Genomic DNA, 16,158 nt, shown 5'->3' on the forward strand with positions numbered 1-16,158 from the left:
GAGCTCTCCTGAACATCTTTCTCCCATTCCTCACTGAGTTTTGCTAGACATGGCAAATGTTAACTCATTACCAATTCTTAATTGTACTGTTGTTTCTTTGCCCCTGTCTAGCTCTTACTCTTTGTGTATTTTGTAAAGAGAAAAGGAATTAAAAAAAAAAAACCAAAACAATCTCTGGAGACATTTCTGTGGTTTCTACTATAGGTAAGGGGCAAACTCACCGTTTCTGGCCTGCAGCATGTCTGGCCTCTTACCTGGGAGGGAGGTGGGGGAGCTAAGCAGAGGGAGACTGGCTTGGCTGCTTGAACAGTGAAGACTCCTGCAGGGCACTAGATGGCAACATTTCTCCAAATCTAAACTTGGCGAGGCCCTGTGGACACAAGGTCAACAGTGCACAGTTGCTAATCCCAACACATTTTATGAAACCCAAGTTTGTGTGGAGGAGAAGACTGAAGCTAGATCTGGTGGACGAGAGGTCCTAACAGTCTATCTCTCAGAGTTCGGCCCATAGTAAGAGGCTAGTGGTGTTAACTATTTCTACCACTACCACCACCACCACTGCTACAACCATTGCCATCATCACCACCACCACTATCACCACCACCACTACCACTAATCGACTCATTCATGTTGGTATTGTTTTCATTGGTGCTGAAAATTAAACCCTCATTCAGACTAATTCTGGGAGGAGAGATCTAGCTAGCGATAGACATCCTTTCAATGTTTTTTCAAATATATGCTACAACTAGATTAACAAACTGCTGCCCGGTATAGAAACTCAGGAGAATTGCTTTAATGAATAGATAAGAATGGTTTGTATCCACACATCACTGCTTTTAGTAGATAAGTAGTTGCTTCTTATCTACTTAAGCAATATTTGAAAATAGTTATTGTTCTATGTGAACTGAAAATCTACCCCGGAGTTGTGTTTGCATTGTCAATTTATTTAGCATGTGCTTTCTGCTTAGTAACCAGCCCCACTCCCAGGCCCTGGCCTTTTAATTAGTCACCTGTCATCATATTGAAGTGTTCCTCTTGAGGCACCAGTGACCCATGGAGAGTCAAAACATGGCATTTGACACAGAAACAAACATTTGCTGAACTTATGTAATCGGGCTGGTCAGATGAACTGTTTCTTGGTGATCATGAATTGAACTTACATGAAAGAACAGGAATCAAGGTGGTCAAGAGGATGGGAATGTCAAGGGGAAGAGGGCCACCAAGCAGAGTTATAGGACCCAAATTTGACGGCTGGCCACTTGTGTAGATGCCTTAAAGCCCCAATGCTCCATAGCTGCCACTTGACAGAGGTAGATTTTTTTGCATAGTTCCATTCATTTACTCAATCAACAGATAACAATTAACTTCTGACATGTGTCCAGCATGCTTTCAGGCCCTAGGAATAAGACACTGCACAAGGTACCTGCCCTTATAAGGCTTACATGCTGGTGGAGGAAAGAAACAGAAACAAATAAACAAATTACTAAATAGAATTCAGGTTTGATAATACAGAAAGTAAAGCAGGATTCAGATACAGTGACAAGTAATGGTGTGTGTGTGTGTGTGTGTGTGTGTGTGTCCTTTGATTAGTTAGATTCATTAGGGAAGGCTGCTTGGAAGAGATGACATTTGAACAGACAGACTCGAATGAAACGAGGAGGTGAGTCACTTAAGAGTACCTCAGCTAAAACTAAACCAGGTATCACCATTATGGTGAACTGACCTAAGTTAACTTCGTCATGATGCACCACTCTTAAGTTGTTTTTAGTTGAAAATCGTTGTTGAAAGATTGGGATAAATAAGTGCTATGGTTTGAATGTATGTATGCCTCCAAAATTTGTAAGTTAAAATTTACACTCCAAGGTGATAATCTAGAGGTGGGGCCTTTGGGGAAGTGATTAAGTCCTGATGGCTCCACCCTTGTGAACTGAATTAATGTCCTTATAAAAGAGGTTTCAGAAAGCTGCCTGACCCATCCTCCATCTCTTCCACCACGTGAGCACAGAGGAAGAGGCACCATCTTGGAAACAGAGATCAGCCTTCTCCAGGTACTGAATCTGCTGGTGCCTTAATCTTGGACTTCCCAGCCACTTAGGTTCTCTGGAAGCAGATACTGAGACAGATACTAAGACGGAGAAACCTCATCTCTACTAAAAATACAAAATTAGCCAGGAGTGGTGGCACATGCCTGTAGTCCCAGCTACTCAGGAGGCTGAGGCAGGAGAATCACTTGAACCCAGGAGGTGGAGGTTGCGGTGAGCCGAGATCCTGCCATTGGACTCCAGCCTGGGCAACAAGAGCGAAATTCCATCTCAAAAACAAAAACAAAACAAAAAAACATATATGGCCAGCTAGTTCTGCTTTAAAAAAAAAAAGCTCAAAATAATATAATTGAATATCACAAAGAATATAGACCATCTTTAAACTTCATTTATACTCATTATACTTGTTTTCTCTTGCTAGTTTATCAAAAGCATGACATGATTAGGAGTTTATTTCCATGTTGATGGAGGTTTATAATCTACAAGTTGAAGGGAATTATTAATGGTAAGTAACTTCTCTGAGTTTTTTTGTTTGTTTGTTTTTACTGGTCTATTTGAATTCTCTTCTGTTAGAAGAATTTAAGTTCAATGAAGTTTAAGGTAAGTTAAAAAAAGAAAAAGGGAAGGAATCTAGATTGGGCGGAGGGAAAAGTTGAACCATAATGCACATCCAACAAAGCCTCAACCAACCCAGTGTTGAGTTTTAGAGTGAATATTGTAATGAGAAAAACTTTCCCCCAAACTGGGAGGGAGTGGAGAGACCAAAAAATGGCTTGAACAAGTCCAGCCTAGCAAGTAAATGAGTTATTAGGATTTACATACAAGGAACTCTTGGACAGCAGCAGAACAGCTTTAGAGATCCACCCTGCCCCCCATCCCTAAGCTGCTTTTAAGCTAATTTTCTGGCTCTTTGCCGTGTGTGTGTGTGTGTGTGTGTGTGTGTGTGTGTGTGTGTGTGTGATGGGATTGCTTTCTTGGGTAGGTTTGCAGATACTCACTGGGATGTTTGGTTTCTCAGGAATAGCTGCTCCTCAGCTGGGTACTGTGGCCTTGGCTCATGGCCTGGCCTTCAGGGTTCAGGAAGCAGACACACATCCCTCAGCAACCTGGCAGGGGACACATCACACTACAAATATTAGCCATCAGGGTTATCTTGCACTGGGTCAAATAGCTGTGTCTTTATCCTTGACTTGGCTCAGGCAGCAGATAAGGACTCTGGGTGAGGAGGCTCTCTGCATCTGAAGCAGACCCCGAAGGAGCAGGCAGCTGCAGCTATCCCCTGATGGTACTCCCCACAGCTGGGTAGCAAGTCCTTCCTTGAAGGAGGACTCTGGGCCACACATTTATGTATCTACCACACTGTCAGAGGTGTTTGAATCACAGCAACTGCATCTTGAATAGGGACTGGGTAAAATAAGGCTAAGACCTACTGGGCTGCATTCCCAGATGGTTAAGGCATTCTAAGTCATGGGATAAGATAGGAGGTCAGCACAAGGTCATAAAGACCTTGCTGATAAAACAGGTTGCAGTAAAGGAGCCAGTCAAAACTCCCCAAAACCAAGATGGTGACAAGAGTGATCTCTGGTCATCCTCACTGCTACAGTCCCACCAGCACCATGACAGTTTACAAATGCCATGGCAATGTCAGGAAGTTACCCTATAAGGTCTGAAAATGGGAGACATGAATAGTCCACCCTTTGTTTTCATATAATCAAGAAATAACCATAAAAATGGGCAACTGGCAGCCCTTGGGGCTGCTCTGCCTATGGAGTAGCTATTCTTTTATTCCTTTACTTTCTTAATAAACTTCCTTTCACTTTACTGTATGGATTCACCTGAAATTCTTTCTTGTGCGAGATCCAAGAACCCTCTCTTGGGGTCTGGATTGGGACCCCTTTCCAGTGACATCTTTCCTCATGTAACAGTGGAGAAGTTAACACGTCTAAAATACGTTGGCCAATACACACATCTTGAATACCTTTCATTTCACAAAGGAGAGTCCACTTCTAATATTCATTGTACTTATTAACGATGAACTAATTTAAACAATAAAAATCCATTTCTGACATTCACTGTGCTAATTAACAAAGCCTCAGGTATTCAGGGAGACATCGATCAAAGAAGCACTTAAAGTGGCTGCCTCTGGAGTGTGTCATATCTGATAAAATACTAGCTCACTACCCTGGAGTAGAATTTTCCATTAGAGCAACTGACTGCCCTTAGAGTAAAAGCAGAAATGAACCAGCACACATATAATATCCCTGTCTCTACCTCACTGGAGTATTTAAAGTAAATTGGAGACATCTAAACGGCTCTCATTTAGATATGCTTGTCTTTGGGGTCTCAGATGCTTACTCTCTGATCTTGTCCAATCATGCTGTCTTATGGATTATTTGGTTGCAAGGGACAGAAACATACTTGGACTAGCTGGAGTTTAATGGGGGTTACTGTATGGATCCAAGGATTTGACAGGCAACCTCCAGATACCAAGGTTGACAATGAAGGCTCAGAGTGGAACGAGGATGTTGGGATCCCAAACGTTCCCTGCCTCTCTCATGAGGCCACAGTCTTTCTCTTCTCTTTGCTTGTCTGTGTGTCTGCTCCTGTCTTCCTCTTCTCTCTGCCTTTTCCATTTCCTCATTGGCACACTTCCCCACTCCTGAGTCTATATAACCACTGAGTTGGAGCACTCTTCATCACTGAAACATCACCAGGTCTCTTAGGTCAATGTCTTGAAAGAGAAAAATACCAAAGAGAAAGTGTGACAGGTGCAGCCCTGCCCATGGCCTGGGGTCTTTTAGGTTAGAGTGTTCAGTCGTCTGTGTATAGGGTGTGATAAGAGCAGGGTAAATGAGGCCGGGCACGTGATACACGCGTGTAATCCCAGCACTTTGGGAGGCTGAGGTGGGCGGATCGCTTGAGGTCAGGAGTTTGAGACCAGCCTGGCTGACATGGTGAAGCCCCATCTCTACTAAAAATACAAAAATTAGCCCAGTTTGGTAGTGCATGCCTGTAGTCCCAGCTACTCCTCAGGAGGCTGAGACAGGAGAATTGCTTGAACCTGGGAGGCGGAGATTGCAGTGAGCTGAAATCACGCCACTGTACTCCAGCCTGGGTGACAGTGAGACTCTGTCTCAAAAAAGAAAAAAAAAAGAGCAGGGTAAATGAGAGTCCTCTTTGGGGCTGTAGAAGGACAAATTACCCCAGAAAAGGATGAAGATAGGGAGGCTCTAATCACCATCACGCCGCAGTCCTGCTTACTGGGAGTATATCATCTTTCTAGAAAATTCCTTGACTTGCACAGGTGCACACATGTACACCATGCATAGTCAATTAAACCAATCCAAGAATTACTTGGAAAGCTATATAGTTAAATTATTATTTTTAAATTTATGATATTCAAATGTACACATAAGGTGGTTTCCTAGACTCAGCTCATAAAGAAATGTCTTCTTATCTCTCTCTGAGACTCCATTTGCTACAAATACCACCTTCTCGGCTGTAATTCAAGGAGGTCAGAATTGACTTTCCTGGTGATGGCCACTTCCACCAATCTGGGTACCACCCAGTAGCCATGGCTAGAATGGCAGAGTCCGTCCCTCATAGACATTGTCAAAGGCTGTGAGTCAAGTAACTCATGACCAAATCTAGTCTACAGTGAATTCTCCAAGGAAACTGCAGCCTCTATCCCAACTGTAGCAACTGGACCACAACATAGGCTATCAGCCCAGGGATTTGATTCATGAAAGCAAAGCTGTCCTCTAGCCTGAGTACATAGAAACCTCATATTGTTCTCAATGTTTCCTGTCACGCTTGTTTGCATCTCTTACAACTTCCCAGGGACACTGGTGTGTCAACTAATCTTATCAGCCAGGCGTCTGTAAGCAGGCATGGCAATAAAGCAAACAGAGCCCTGTGTCCAGTTTGTAGGAGCCTGTCCCTTCTGCCCAGGGCAGAGACAGGACTCTGTCCAGGCCTGGGGGAGGCTCTCTCCGGTCCCTGGAGTCCTTTCCCTCTGGCTTCCTATCCCTTTAACAGGGGCAGAGCCTTTATCCCCAGTCAGAGGAAATGCAGAAACTGGAGATGCCTCAGGCAGACAGGATTTTGCCTAATGAAAAGCCTCAGAAATGCTTGAAGAGAAAAGTCTTGTTGATCCTACACAGACCCCACCCCCCCACTTTATTAGGGGTAGGAACAAGCAAGACCTGAGTGCCTTGGGCAAGTATCCTTAGGCAAGTATTCTTAGGCCAGTAGTACTGCCCTTGCCCCATGGCTGGCCCCATTGACAAATAAGTCCCAGACATTTTTGCCCTGTTCATGGCCTCCACCCAAACCCAAACTCACCCCACTCTCCATTTTCTCTATTTCCAGTTGGTGCTGAACCCCAGTTACCTGTTACTTAGAGCCTCACTCTTCAGCTCTGTAGGTCTCTCCAGCTCTCATTCTGCTGTTTCCCTTTAATTCAGATTTACAGTCTCCCTTTGGGTCCTGTACTTCTCATCTTCCCCAATCCTGACCTGCTCCTGGAACCCTAACTCTAAGATGGGACTTTGTGGCTGGCAACTCCCCCCAGGTCTCCCACAGACCCTCAGATCAGGAGCCTCTGAAACACAGAAAAGTAAATTGGAACGGAATTCATGCTACACCATGGTGAAGAAGAGGAACTCTAGCAAAATCTGTAAGCAGCATATTTTCTTGTCTCCATGGAGCACCCTAAGTGCAGAACCAGAATGCTCTGAGAGTTTGACAGTGGTGCTTTCTAATCTCCTCTCACTCAGGTAGACCGGAAAAATGAAACGTTTCTGTACTCGGCCTGACACGGCTCCCTGCGGACATCAGAGGCAGCCCTCAGCGGATGGGACAAACATGGTGGGCATGGACTGTAGGTTCCTGGTTTGGCCCTTCCACTGAGGTGGGAGAGCTGGAAAGTCCGCCATTTGCACCACTTGGGTTCCAGGTGTGAGTATCTCCGTAATACTTGGGCATGATAATGTCACCTAGAACTGGCTTGAGCCCATTCCTCCAAGACAGGTGAGACATTTACACTCTTGCTGCCCACCCCACCTCCCCGATCATCAGCCATTTTCCTTAGGGGTCCTCTCACCTCAGAGGCACTGGTCAGGGCTGATTTAGGATTCTGCCTTCACGATCCCCCTTCCCAGGCCTTTCCCTAGAATCCCCTGGGGGTTGGGGCTTTTTTATTCTCCCCAAACAAAGCCCCTAAAAGAGACCCCTGAGATTAAAACACCAAAGATCTTGTCCCCCATCTCTGACAGCCAAGAGCACCCAAGCCCCATTCCTTCCTGATAACCAAACCCTTCCCACCTGCTCAGTGATTGACAGTGCAATTTCTTATTATAGCAGCAAACAAATGAACCAAAGGAAGAATAAAATGGAACCAGATTGAATTCTCAGTTCTGTAGGTTCTTCTGCTCCACCTCTGCCACACACAGACACCTTTGTCCAGTTACTTTTCTTTCCAGTGATTATGGGGGAAGGAATAAGAAGCAACACTAGGAGATGGGATCACCATTCTATTTAAGAGGACAAATGTGCTGTTTATCTGCTTTATTTTATTATTTATTTATTTATTTTTGAGATGGAGTCTTGCTCTGTCACCAGGCTGGAGTGCAGTGGTGCGATCTCGGCTCACTGCAATCTCTGCCTCCTGGGTTCAAGTGATTCTCCTGCCTCAGCCTCCCGAGTGGCTGGGACTAGAGGCACCCACCACCATACCCAGCTAATTTTTGTACGCTTAGTAGAGACAGGGTTTTACCATGTTGGCCAGGATGGTCTCCATCTCTTGACCTCGTGATTCACCCGCCTTGGCCTCCCAAAGTACTGGGATTATAGACGTGAGCCACTGCGCCCAGTCTGTTTATCTATTTTAAATTAATTCTTAATTGACAAAATTTGGTATATATTTATTGTGTACAATATGGACAAATGTGCTATTTATGTATGTAAGTGCTCTGAATAGTGAAATAATTGAGGACAGAGGGGCTGCCAGAACCCAGACTGGAGCCAAATCACCTGGGATTGAATCCTGTCTCTATCACTTCCTAGATTTGGAAACTTAGGCAAATTTCCTAACTTCTCTGTGCCTCAGTTTCCCCACCTGTAAAATGGGGGATGTAGATATTAGTACAACTGTCTCACAGTGTTGTTGTGAGGATTAAAGAGTTATTCTATATTAAGCACGTAGAACAGTATCTGGCAATGGAAAGCACTGTATAAATGCTTGCTCTTATTATAGATAGCTGTGATATAATATTTCTATTTCTGTCACTATATACTTGGTTATCATAGTTTGTATTAAAAGTGGGGAGCAAGTCTAATTTATAGTTTATTTATAATGAATGCCCAGCTACTTCCAAAAGATATTTAAAGTAGCTGAACAATGACAGTCACTGGAAAATTCCTCATTTAGGGTCTTATTTGTAGTTCTTTTATAGAGGATTATAATTTTTTATCTCAAGGGAAAAGCTGCCCTTTTTGTTTGTGTGTTTACACTTGTGGGGTAGTGGAAAGCGTCTTAAACCATAAACAAGGAGACCTTGATTGTAAAAAAGAGAATGCTGGAGGCGCCCTGTAACTTTTTGTGGAATATAAGAATACCGTTTTGAGCACCTACCATGTGCCAGGACTCACTGCTTCACCCAGATGATCCTCTTTGATTCTCACAATCTGTTCTGCAATGGAGAGGCACTCTTTCCCCCACTTTTTGATGAGGAAGCAGGATCAGGGAGCTTAAGTAACCTGCCCAGAGTCACAAAGCAAGTGCTTGGAGGAGCGGGGCTCAAGGCCAAGTCCCATGCCAAAGTGCACATGCTTCCTGCTCTGCAACTGCCTACGCTATAATTGGATGAGACTCTGGACCACCTCCTCCAGACCACCTAAGCCTCAGGTTCTGTGGAGTAAAAATGAGAGTAACTGGTACCTTCTGACTCTTCACATCTGGATGAGGAAAGATAAGCCCCATTGCCCAGATAGCATGCAATTTAACCTGGATACCAAGCCTTTTAAGCATGGAATTCATATCAATTTTTGACAGGCAATAGAGGCTATAAACAATGAGCCTGACCTTAATTCAAATGCTAACTGATTGTGTTTGACAAAAAAAATGTAAACAGGGCTTTAATTGATTCATGTGCTTACGACTGGTGTTTCGTTTATTATTGTCTTCTCTGTAATAGCCTCCATCTGGGATTTAGGAACTGGGTTGCTAGGCAGAATCTCTGCCACCAGTTTGAGTTCCGAGCCAACATGCCTTCGTTTATTCATTCATTTATTTAACAAGTTAATGGCACTGTGGCTTGCACTGGGCTATAGTCATGCACAAAACACACATGGTCCCTGCCCTCACAGAGCTCACAATCAAATGGGCTGTAAACAAATAACTTCATGAAGAAATACACAGTAAAAACATGTGGTAAAAACCATGAATAGGCCTAGCCCGGTGGCTCACACATGTAATCCCAGTGCTTTGGGAAGCCAAGGCAGGAGAATCGCTTGAGCCCAGGAGTTAGGAACCAGCCTGAGCAACACAGTGAGACCCTGTCTCTGCATAAAATTGTTAAACATTTAGCTGGGCATGGTGGCATGTGCCTGTAGTCCCAGTACTTGAGAGGCTGAGGTGGAAGGATTGCTTGAGCCCAGGAATTCGAGGCTGCAGTGAGTGAGCTATGATTGCACCACAGCACTCTAGGTCTGGGTGACAGAGAGAGATCCTGTCTCAATAAATAAATCAATAAAATCATGAATCAAGGAAAGGAGGTACTCGGAGGGAGGACGATCAGGAGTGGGGTCAGGGGAGGTCCCTCTAAAGCAGGATCTGTGAGTTGAAAAGGAGCCAGATGGGGGAAGCTGAGGGAAGGATGTTCCAGACAGAGGAAACTGTGCGGCGAAATCCCTGGGCTTGCAAGTCTTAGTGTCCTTGAGGAGACAGAGGCCACTGTGGCTGGAGAGAGTGGGGGTGGGGTGAGTTGCTTGGGATGGGATAGTTAACAGGAAAGACAGGGAAAATAGAAATATTTTAAACAATACATGGGAACATACTTATTAAAATACAGACTGTGGGAATAGTTTCACAACACATAATTTACAAAGACCCAGTTTCACAATACATAATTTACAAAGGATAAAAAGTAGACGGGAAACCTACAGATTAAGAGACTTAAGAAGCTGTATCAAAACTGTGGAGCCATGTACAGAGCCCTCATGCATTGTTGGAGGGATTGGACAATGGTGCTTGTTGGCAGTGGTGGCAATCCTGGACTTTGGGGTAACCATGTTGTGTCAGTGGACATGCCCCCCATCCTCATGCACCTCATTCACTTGTATGCTGAATAGTGTCTGTTATACAGTGAATTGTGTCCCCCTAAAAGTTATGTTGGAGTCCTAACCCTCAGAATATGTCTGTATTAGGGTTCTCCAGAAAAAGAGAACCAATGGGAAGATAGATGATAGATAGACGGATGATGATAGATGATAGATGATAGATAGATAGATAGATGATAGATAGATAGATAGATAGATAGATAGATAGATAGATAGATAGACAGACAGACAGATAGGGATTTATTTTAAGGATTTGTTTCATATGATTATGGAGGTGCAGCAAGTCCACAATCTGCAGGGCAGGCCAAAAGGCTGGAGACCCAAGGAAAAGGCTGATGTTGCCGTTTGGGTCCAAAGGCAGTCTGCTGGCAGAATTCCTTCTTGCTCAGGGAAGGTCAATCTTTGTTTTATTGAGGCTTCAACTGATTGAATAAGACCTATGCACATTATAGAGGCAAAACTGTTTTAAAGACCACTGGCTTAAATATTAATTTCTTGTAAAAATTGACTTCACAGAAGCATCCTGAACAACGTTTGACCACATATCGGAGTATCATGGCCTAGCCAAGTTGACACACAAAATTAACCATCACATGGAATTAGATAAGTCTGAGTGCAGTTGTTAAGGTGGGCACTAAGCCAATATGACTGGTGTCCTTATGAAAGGGGAGATTTGGACACAGAGACAGAAACACACACAGGGAGAAGCACGCCATGTCTTCGATGAAGGTTGAGACCAGGGTGAGGACAGCAAACCACCAGGAGCTAGGAGAGAGGTGTGCCCAGATTCTCCGCACAGCCTTGTAAAAGAATCAACACCACCAACACCTTGATCTCAGACCTCAAGCCTCAAGAACTATGGGACAATAAATTTCTGTTGTTTAAGCCATCCAGTTTGTGGCACTTTGTTCACTCTAGTGAACGAATATAGCTTTCCATAATCCAAACAGTACAGAAACAGAGAACAAGACACCAAACTCCTGGGCTCCAGAAGGCATTAGCCGGGCATAGACAGGAGAAAAATCTGAAAGATGTGAGCAGGCAGCGCCCATTTCTACCTGCCTGCTCTCCACCCACATCCTCCCTGGTTTCTGGACTAACAGATAAAGCCCTCAGCCTGAGTGGAGAGAGGAGAGTTGAAGAGGGAGTAAGAGAGTTGGATGCAATGTGGAAGGCGTACATCCTCCCTATCCTCTGACAATAGCCAACTCACAGGGGCGGGCGGGTCTGGGGAGCACCTTTAAATGTGAGGATAAACTCCAGGGAGACTACATCTGATCCATTGTTGTGTGTCAGCAGTGGGTAGAAATGACGGCACCGCACATGGGGCCAGAGGCTATCCTGAGTTTTCCGTATCCCTAAAGGGGTGTGTCAGCCATTAGAAAACATCCAAAGTTCCTGAGTGAGGACACACAGAAGATACTTGGGAGACAGCAAGCCTGTGAGGCCTGGAGACCAGAATGAAGGGACCCTATGTGGGGAAGGTACAGCTCACGGTCAGGACTGCAGGAAGCCTGGGAGGACGCCATGGAGACCTGCAGGTCTCTGAGGCAAGGTGATGGTGTGTCGGAAGCAGCAGGCCAGCAGAGCACCAAGAAGGGGGTGCCCTCTCCCCATGCCCTCACCCAGCCTTCAACACTGTGTGGGCAAGTGGGAATTCAGCCGGACATCAGTGTCAACCTCAGAGATACAAGGAAAGAGGGCGAAGAAAATCTGAACTGTAACTCAGTTCTAAATCCAGATGCCCAGGAAGTTGCTGGATCTGACTAGGTTTACCTGAAAATAGCGAATTTGAGTTTTCCGCAATGGTTTGAGAAAGCTCAAGATGAAAAGTAAGGCCAGAAACAGGAAAAATAAAGTTATCGTTTGCCCACATAAGTCTGTGTTTTACGAAATTAATGCTTGTTACAATAGCTATTATTGAATGCCAAATTTATACCAAGAACTTTATAGATACCATCTCATTTAATTGATATGATTTTATGTGTATTACTATTCACATTATATAAAATTAGAGAGATTAAGTTACCTGACTGAAGTCACCCTCCTAATCATCAGTGCAGCTAAGATTTGTGTCTATACCTATACAACTCTAAAACATATTCTCGGGATTGGTGGGAAGTCTTTGCCTAGTACAGTATTTGCCCTACTGAATTTTAAGCCACATGTCAAGAGCATAGCACTGGGCTTCCTTGCAGAGGATGGACTCAGACACATTCCTGGGTCTTTCCTTCCCCAGGTGGATGGTGTTTGCATCATTACTTTCATTACTTTGCTTTCTCACTGTCATTTCTATAGTCTTGGCTTCACTTTCTCCTTCATCAGTCTCTTCAGCTCTCTCTGGCTGGAAGATTTTTCTTGGAAGAGAAGACTGAAGCACAGTTGGTCCTCACCTGAGATGCAGCAGTCTGGCTTTTCCTTTCTAGTTTCCCTATTTTGTATTGCTACCATTTCTGGGTCGAAATATCTGCTTACTTCATCCATCCATCCATTTCCGCTTTACTCCATCAGTTATTTTTTCAAGAAAAGCAATAGGTTTGGGAAAATACTAAGCTTCAAAACAAGTATAAGCTGATTTCCCACAGTCAAGATTAGCTTTCTCTGATGCCCACAGGTCAATTTTTCCTTCTGTGCTGGACAAGATGTATCTTGGACATGAGTGAGATAGAAGTTGGCCCCATTTTCTTTCTTTTTACTAGGAAGAGGCTAAGTAACACTCATACAAGCACATAGCCGGTAGTTTGTGGAGTTAGGATTCAAACTTGGGTCCACTTAACTGCAAAGTCAGTACTGTTACTTTTCTACCACCCCACTTTTCCAAAGGGTTTCCTTACTTCCAACTATATCCACAAGCAAAAAGTCATGCATAGGGCATCTCCTCTGTAGAAGAATAATATTCAAAGAGATGTACAAATTTAAATATCAGTCTCATTAGATGATGATACCTTCACACATGTGTAGATCCACGCACAGATATATTTGAGGGGCCGCTTTAAGCACTGTTGGCAGAGCTTTCACTTTCTATCATCTTCCAGATCAAAGCTCCCCAAAGCAGAGGATCTCAGGAAAGCCACCTATGTACTGTGCCCTTGGGAGTTCTGTGATGACAATGATGATCATGTCCAAATAGCTAGTGGCCATCCACTCCCACTCCTCAGGCCCTTCCTCAGGACTGTCCAGCCATGGTGATTTGCCTGTTCAGTAGCCACTGTCCTCCACAACCAGATTTTTGTCAGAAAATATCTATATTCTCACATTATCTGTTGAGGGACAGAGGTGGCATTTTGGAAGATTGATTGGCAAGTTCTAAGAGATGGTCAGTGAAGCAATTATAGTGGAAGATGTTGTCTGCACGTGAAAGTGCTTCCTGTAAAGCAGTACATGCAGATCAGTCATTGGCTGCTGCTTCTATGTTCCTCCTATTATTATTAACCGCACTTTTAGAGTAGGAGAAAGATAGCAGAGCTGAAGAGCCAGAGGACTGGCAGCCGTTCTTTAACCTCTGCTAACTGGTTTGTGAGTTGGGCAAGTCATTTAAACCGTCTTCTTATCTAGAAAATGCAAAGCTTGTGTAGCTTTGCATTTAGAAGATCTCTGTGGTCCTTCCTTGCTTTTATCTAGTTGCTTGAGGAAACCCCATGAGTATAATCAACTAGATGTCCAGAAAACTTTTAATTACTGGCAGCTCTATTAGGAGCCCAGTGGACAAAGAGTTTTCTTATTTTTAATATAGTAGAGACTTTAAATGCAGGGTATGGAGGGCCCACAGGAGCACAAAGAGCTGTTTAAAAGTCCAGCTGCTTGAGTTGGAACTTATTTGAGAATGCAGGTTTAAATGTACAAACACTCATAGACATACACACATACACAAACAGAAGAATCTCATAGTAAGATATAATAAGCTTCTGAAAAGATGGATATTAAGTTAAATTTTTTTGAATTGAAATATTTTGATTGCATGAAGAGAGTATACTAGTTTTTTTAAAAAGCAAAGAAATTCTTTTTTCTTTTTTATTATACTTTAAGTTCTAGGGTACATGTGCACAACGTGCAGGTTTGTTACATATGTATCCATGTGCCATGTTGGTGTACTACACTCATTAACTCATCATTTACATTAGGTATATCTCCTAATGTTATCCCTTCCACTTCCTCCCACCCCACAACAGGCCCCGGTGTGTGACGTTCCCCTTCCTGTGTCCAAGTGTTCTCATTGTTCAGTTCCCACCTACGAGTGAGAACATGTGGTGTTTGATTTTTTGTCCTTGTGATAGTTTGCTGAGAATGATGGCTTCCAGCTTCATCCATGTCCCTACAAAGGACACGAACTCACCCTTTTTTATGGCTGCGTAGTATTCCATGGTGCATATGTGCCACATTTTCTTAATCCAGTCTATCATTGATGGACATTTGGGTTGGTTCCAAGTCTTTGCTATTGTGAATAGTGACGTAATAAACATACATGTGCATGTGTCTTTATAGCAGCATGATTTATAATCCTTTGGGTATATACCCCATAATGGGATGGCTGGGTCAAATGGTATTTCTAGTTCTAGATCCTTGAGGAATCACCACACTGACTTCCACAATGGTTGAACTAGGTTACAGTCCCACCAACAGTGTAAAAGTGTTCCTATTTCTCCACATCCTCTCCAGCACCTGTTGTTTCCTGACTTTTTAATGATGGCCATTCTAACTGGTGTGAGATGGTATCTCATTGTGGTTTTGATTTGCATTTCTCTGATGGCCAGTGATGATGAGCATTTTTTCATGTGTTTTTTGGCTGCATAAATGTCTTCTTTTGAGAAGTGTCTGTTCATATCCTTTGCCCACTTTTTGATGGGGTTGTTTGTTTTTTTCTTGTATCTTTGTTTGAGTTCTTTGTAGATTCTGAATATTAGCCCTTTTTCAGATGAGTAGATTGCAAAAATTTTCTCCCATTCTGTAGGTTGCCTGTTCACTCTGATGGTAGTTTCTTTTGCTGTGCAGAAGCTCTTTAGTTCAATTAGATCCCATTTGTCAATTTTGGCTTTTGTTGCCATTGCTTTTGGTGTTTTAGACATGAAGTCCTTGCCCATGCGTATGTCCTGAATGGTATTGCCTAGGTTTTCTTCTAGGGTTTTTATGGTTTTACATCTAACATTTAAGTCTTTAATCCATCTTGAATTAATTTTTGTATAAGGTGTAAGGAAGGGATCCATTTTCAGCTTTCCACATATGGTTAGCCAGTTTTCCCAGCACCATTTATTAAATAGGGAATCCTTTCCCCATTGCTTGTTTTTGTCAGGTTTTTCAAAGATCAGATGGTTGTAGATGTGTGGTATTATTTCTGAGGGCTCTGTTATGTTCCATTGATCTATATCTCTGTTTTGGTACCAGTACCATGCTGTTTTGGTTACTGTAGCCTTGTAGTATAGTTTGAAGTCAGATAGTGTGATGCCTCCAGCTTTGTTCTTTTGGCTTAGGATTGTCTTGGCAATGTGGGCCCTTTTTTGGTTCCATATGAACTTTAGTTTTTTCCAATTCTGTGAAGAAAGTCATTGGTAGTTTGATGGGGATGGCATTGAATCTATAAATTACTTTGGGCAGTATGGCCATTTTCATGATACTGATTTTTCTTATCGATGAGCATGGAATGTTCTTCCATTTTTTTGTGTCCTCTTTTATTTCGTTGAGCAGTGGTTTATAGTTCTCCTTGAAGAGGTCCTTCACATCCCTTGTAAGTTGAATTCCTAGGTATTTTATTCTCTTTGAAGCAACTGTGAATGGGAGTTCA

The 16,158-nt window shown here is 43.3% G+C and overlaps 1 long non-coding RNA gene across 1 annotated transcript; it reads left to right on the forward strand.

The window, feature by feature from the left end:
* Window positions 1–870: 870 nt before the first annotated feature.
* LOC129484868 (uncharacterized) lies at window positions 871–15,049 on the forward strand. Its single transcript, XR_008658554.2, has 4 exons — window positions 871–2,547; window positions 6,509–6,720; window positions 6,821–7,073; window positions 10,899–15,049. It is a non-coding gene; the product is annotated as an uncharacterized lncRNA (long non-coding RNA).
* The last annotated feature ends 1,109 nt before the right edge of the window (window positions 15,050–16,158 follow it).

The sequence above is a fragment of the Symphalangus syndactylus genome, chromosome 6 (assembly GCF_028878055.3).
Source record: "Symphalangus syndactylus isolate Jambi chromosome 6, NHGRI_mSymSyn1-v2.1_pri, whole genome shotgun sequence".
In the NCBI taxonomy this organism is placed as follows: domain Eukaryota; kingdom Metazoa; phylum Chordata; class Mammalia; order Primates; family Hylobatidae; genus Symphalangus; species Symphalangus syndactylus.